Below are 6,524 nucleotides of genomic sequence, written 5' to 3'. Positions count from 1 at the left end.
CATTTTAAGTCTATTTCCACATTGTCCTTTGTTAACTAAGTACATGTGTGCCACTAGACAACTCACTCACGATCTTGCATAACTTGCTTACGTTCTTGCTATGCCAAGTCAACCTTACTACACTCAAGATTGCTAAGAGAATATTAGAAAGAACACAAAATAATTTGTTAAAGGAAGCTTTGTATTAGAGAGAACTTGAATTGTTTGCTTGGTGAATTATAAATGAATGACCCCCTTTATATACTAGTCTCTTAGGGGATAATATGTAAATATTAATTGTTATACAAGTCTTTAAATTTACAAGATAATGACTTTCTCTAGAACTCTCTACAAACCTAGAAGATTCCAAGGACTTTCCCAGCAAATCCAAAGGGATTTAGGGTCTTCATAAGGAAATGTTCATACTTCTCTACAATCTTCTTACAAATGCTAGCCTTCCTCCTATGTAAGCTTCCACATGATATTAATATATGCAAATGACACCTATGTGGCATGATGACATGGTAGGTCGTCACACTCTGCCCAACTAATGTTGTGATGACCGTAGTACAATGTTGCTGCATAAATTCTCGGATCTTATCTTTGAATTTCCATAAGTCTTCATACCGTTCTCACGTGGCCTTTTCTAGTAATTTCCCCTTCCAATGGATAGGGAACATAGCAGTGGTATTCTACCCTTATTTTTCCCAGGCCTGGTAATCAATGATAATCTCAATCTCCCGATCATGCGAGGCAGTAATAGTAATAGGCGCTCGACTTGATTGACCCTACTTGGATCATCCTTGTCTTCATGATATGCCTTAAGCATGTTGGCATGGTAGATATTAAGTTACGATGGCATTTCATTTGTATGAGATATTACCTACCTTGGTGATGATCTTAAATGGCCCCTCATACTTTCGAATCAGATTCTGATGCATGCCCCATAGTGCCTTGAACTGTCTCGAGTTACACTTCACCATGACCATGTCCCCAAATCTATAGTTTGTTGGACTCTGCTTACGGTCTGCAAACTTCTTTATCTTCTTAGCTGACTTGACCAAGTAGGACTTAGCAATGTCAAGCTACTCCTCCATACCTTATCCATATGATAAGCCCCCAAACTTTTCCCCTCGAACGTGACTGGTAATGAATGTGGAGTTTGTTGTTATTGGCCTGTGGCTAGCTCAAATGGTGTTCACCCCATGGACTCACTCCGCTGCAAGTTATAAGAGAATTGGGCAATGTCAAGGAGCCTTGCCCAATCTTTCTGATGCGCGCTTATATAATACCTCAAGTAACATTCTAGTAAGTCATTAACTCGTTCCGTTTGTCCGTCCGTCTGTGGGTGGAAACTAGTGGAAAAGTGCAATTCCGTGCAAAGTATGTTGAACAACTCCCTCCAAAAATTTCCAGTGAAATGGGGTTCTTGATCACCGATGATATGCCTTGGTAAAACCCAATACTTTACTACGTTCTTAAAGAATAGCTTGGCAGTTTCCTTGGCAGTGCAACCTGGTGAGGCGGGTATGAATGTGGAATATTTAGAAAGTCTATCCACGACCACCATAATAATACCACAATCGTCGAACTTTGGTAGGAAAGTGATAAAATCCATAGTCACTCTCTCCCATGGACTCTCTACAACTGGTAGTGGTTCCAAAAGTTCTCCAAGCTGTTGTTGCTCAACCTTGTCCTGCTAATAGAAAAGACAAGTCTGCACATAATACTCTATGTCATCTCTCATGCGTAACCAATAGTAGACTGACTCACCCAAGACCCTAGTGTGACGTTGACCTAGATGACCAGCCCATATTGTGTCATGACTCTCCCTTATGATCTACCATCTACTGTCTCCAAACTTAGGCACGTAAACTCGTCGACTCGTAGTAAGTAATATGCGGCTTTCTAACAAAAAAGGTCTCATCTTTCCTTGGTTGGCTAACTCAATAAGTTGTTGGTTGTCTGATCATGCTGCATGCTTTCTTTTATTGTCCTAACTTGCTGAAGTAATAGAAACAAGCTCTGCTTTATGACTCAAGGCATCGGCTACAACGTTACCTTTGCCCGGCTTGTACTCCAGCACATAATCAAACTCGGCCAAGAAATCCTGCCACCTAGCCTATTTATGTGTGGGCTTCTTCTACGTCTGAAAGTATCTAGTAGCCACATTGTCGGTCTTGACCACGAACCTCGACCCGAGTAAATAATGTCACCATGTATGAATGCAATGCACAATAGTAGTCATTTCCTCCTCTTGCACCATGTAACGTCGCTCCGTCTCATTTAACTTGCGTCTCTCAAACTCTATGGGATACTTATCCTGTATTAGGACACCCCAATGGCAAAGTCTAAGGCATCTGTGTGCATCTAAATGTCTTGGTAAAGTCAAGTAACACCAAGACTGGCTTCTTTGTTATAGCTGCCTTAAGGCCTTCAAACATCTTTTGACAATGCTCCGTCCAAACCCATGGCTTGTTCTTCTTTAGCAACTCAGTCAATGGTGCGGCCTTTGCTGAATAGCCACTAATGAACCGAAGATAGTAGTTAACAAGGCCAAGGAAGGATCTAAACTCAATTACCTTTATAGGTGCCTCCCACTCCTAGATAACACGTACCTTATCCTTGTACATGCGTAGCTCGACATTGCTAATGACATGGCCTAAGAAGTGTACCTTTTATTGTGTTAACTCGCATTTCTCACTCTTAATACATAGCTCGTTGTCCTGCAAGACTTGGAAAACCTTCCTTAAGTGCTTTATGTGCCCCTCCAAGGTGTTGTTGTAGATGACTATGTCATCTAGGTAGACTACCACAAACTGGTCAAGGTAGGGATATAAAATCTTGTTCATAAGGGTGCAAAATGTGGCCAGTACATTGGTTAAGCTGAAGGGCATCACCAACCACTCAAAGTCTCCATATCTTATCATGCATGTTGTCTTCGACTCATCCCCTTCTGTAATGTAAACTTGGTAGTAGCCCTTTTGAAGATCCACCTTGGCAAAGCACATGGCTTGCCCAAGTCTATCGAACAAGTCAGCAATGAGAGGGATCAAGTACTTATTCTTCATTGTAACTTTATTAAGTGCTCGATAGTCTCTGCATAAGCGAAGTGATCCATAATTCTTCCTCAATTGTTTCCTGAGCTCTTCTAGCTCGGGCGGTGCCATACGATACGGGACAAATGCAGGTTGCTTAGCCCCTGGCTCAAACTCAATCTTGTGATCCACCTCTTGCCTAGGTGGCAAATGCCTAGGCAACTCCTGGGGCATAAGATCTTTGTTTTACTTAGGTAACTTCTCTATGCAAAACAACAGTGTCTCTTGAAAACCCTTGTCTTCCTCCAGACTTGCAATGGTTACCACGAATATCGGTTCCCCCTTCTTGATCCCCTTAACAACCTGCATAGCTGAAATCTATGATTGGCTCTATCCATGTGACATAGTCACTGTAGGTACCATGCAAGATCCTTCTCGATCCATAACTAAGAGATGTTGGAGGTAGGTGTCAATCAGAGTATGACAATATCTAAAGAACTCTTTCCCTAATATGATGTGAAAGATATCCATAGCGGTTAAGGTAAAGTTTGTCATACCTTTCCAAGTTCCCAATTTGGCACCAACTCCATTGGCTTCCCGACGAGCATTTTGTAACTCGGTATTCACGTTCTTGACGCAAGAGTTGGTTGGGGCAAGCTTCAATTCTAGTCTCTTTGCAGCAGCCTCACTCACGAAATAATGAGTTGCTCAAGTATCCACCATTGCACGAGCGGGCTTGTTGTTGATGGTGAGATCCACGTACTGATTTCCATTCTCGATAGGTTGGATAGCTTACTTTGTGATATCACCACATAATTTGATCATAACCAATTATGCGGTTCCTGAACTCTCTCCTTGCGATTGCTCTTTCCGTTCAGTGACTATGGCGCTAAGGCTCTTTAGGTTTGGACAATTCCAGAAGCCGTGCAGCCCTCTACATATGTAGCATCCCTTCCGGCATGTGCCTTATTCTAGGTGAAGCCCTGAAGGCCACTCGACTTTTTGGAATCTTGAGTCTTGTAGTATTTTTGTTGTATCTCCTTGCCTTTGCCATGGTCACCCCTACCTTTGAAACTTTTAACCTTTGATTCTTTTCCTTTGCCTTTGTCGTGCTTAGCATGCCTAAAATCTATCAGTGATTCTGCCTCCACTATGGATTGATCTATATTCGCGACTTGTCGGCGTTGCAACTCTTGCTTACCCCAATTTTTCAACCTGTCTATGAAGTGGAACAACAAGTCATCCTTCGTTTGGTTGCATATTTTAAGCATAAGGGTAGTGAACTCCTTGACATATACACGTCTACTCACTATTTGCTTCAACTCCCTAAGCTTGCACCTTGCCTCGTACAAGACATTGTTTTGAAAGAACTATCACTTGAACTTGGTTTTGAAATGATCCCTCGTGCTAATAGTACATAGAATTTTATTCACGTCGGTCATCGTCCTTCTCTACCATAGCATGGCAGTCTCTGATAGGTACAATACTGCAGTGTTGATCATGGCCTAATCGTCCTCACTTTTCCTAGCCAGAAGTAGTTCTCTAAGAGCCAAAGGAAGTTTTCCACTTCTTATGCATCACGAACACCTTTGAACACCAGGGGTTTGGGATCCTCGATCTTGGTCTCCCTCGTCACCATAACATTGCTGGCTGCCTTGGTCATGCCAACATCGACATTCTCCTCGAGTTACTCCATCTTTTATTTCATATCATCATGGTCAAGTCCATAGTAGCAGACTAAGTAAATGTGCAACACTTGGCAACTTACTCACAATCTTGCACAACTTCCTCACGTTCTCGTGCCAAGTTAGCGTTATTACACTCAAGATCGCTAAGAGCATAGTTAAAAAGAACACAAGAGAATTTGTTAAAGGAAGCTCTGTATTAGAGAGAACTTGAATTGTTTGCTTGGTGAATTACAAATGAATTCCCCCTTTATATACTAGTCTCCTAGGGGCTAGTATGTAAATATTAATTATTATACAAGTCCTTAATATTTACAAGATAAAGGCTTTCTCTAGAACTTTTTATAAATCTAGAAGATTCCAAGGACTTTCCTATCAAATCCATAGGGATCTAGGGTCTTTCTAAGGAAATGTCCATACTTTTCTAGAATCTTCTCACAAATCTAGCCTTCATCCTATGTAAGCTTCCATATGGCATTAATATATGCCAAATGATGCCTATGTAGCATGATGACATGGTCAGTCATCACACCCTCCCCACCTAATGTTGCAATGGCCGCAACTGATAGGTTACAAGTACCTTGGACATAAGTGCTTTACTTTATGTTTTGATGATCTAACAAACTTACGATCTAAAACCAGATAAGGAACCTGTTACACATTTACAAGACCTTGAGATCACAAAGTTCCAGGTTGGGATCTAGCGTGGGATATAACTCAACTCTTTAGAGTGGAAGGAACAATTGAGGGAATAGGTCCATATCAGTTCTTGAGGAGATTGTATGAAGTCAACTCTCCAGCTAGAAAGTTGTTGCCTGCACACGCTACTATACAAGAACAGTGCATCAGTCAACTTTTTGTGGAAGGCTTTTTACCTACCTTTCTTACATCATTACAAGTGATGTCATACATGTATAAATACAATCAAAGAAGGTGAAATAACTTACTTCATAAGAGAACCAGATAAAGGACCTGAAGCATGCCTGGTACAATCATTCAAGTTAATCGACTCAAGATAATCTGGGCAGTGTGCCTTTAGATTCACAAGAGCCAGATTAGGGACCTGATCCCTTGGTGTTCCCCTAGTAAAAGTACAAGTTAACTATACAGTTGGAAAGTAACTGTAGAAAGTGACTGGCTGCAACTGTACACGCGACAGTGCAACAGAAAGTGCAACAGTCATTCCCATTGGGAAGAGGCATGTACTAACCAAGAATTAACATTACCATTGTGAATTGACATCACCATGGTGATGTCTTTTGTAGTATAACAACCTGGTGCAAGGCACAAGATATTTACTTGAGCATTTTTAGTGATATTCTTTCAAGTGCTAGAAACACCTCTCTCAAGAACAAAACTGCTGCAACCTCAAGGACCAGATCTAAGATTGAAGATATCTTAAGTCCTTAGGTTTGTTGAGTCTTTATTATTTGTTCTTCATTTGTAACTCCTACTTAGCTTAGTTAGAAGCATTGTGTAGAAAACCCTTTGTAAAACCATAAACTTTCTGTGTTTGTGTTGGGACTAGAGTTAGTCATAAGTTAAAGTCTTTGTAACTAGTGAGTGACAAAGTGGCTTGTGGTAAGAGTATCACAAGTTAGTTGAGTTGAAGTCTTTATAATAGAGTTATTACAAAGTGACTTGTAATAGTGTTGTTATAATTTAGTAAGTGATTAAGTCTTTGTAATAGAGTTATTATAAAGTATCTTGTAATAGTGTAGTTACAAGTTAGTGAGGGATTAAGAGGTAAATTCCTAGGTTATAATAAGTTGTAATCTAAAGATTGCTCAGTAGTGAAGTTGAAATCCTACAAGGGTAGGTT

Source organism: Nicotiana sylvestris, chromosome 2 (genome assembly GCF_000393655.2).
Source record: "Nicotiana sylvestris chromosome 2, ASM39365v2, whole genome shotgun sequence".
Taxonomy (NCBI): domain Eukaryota; kingdom Viridiplantae; phylum Streptophyta; class Magnoliopsida; order Solanales; family Solanaceae; genus Nicotiana; species Nicotiana sylvestris.
Note: the sequence above shows the minus strand (reverse complement) of the source record.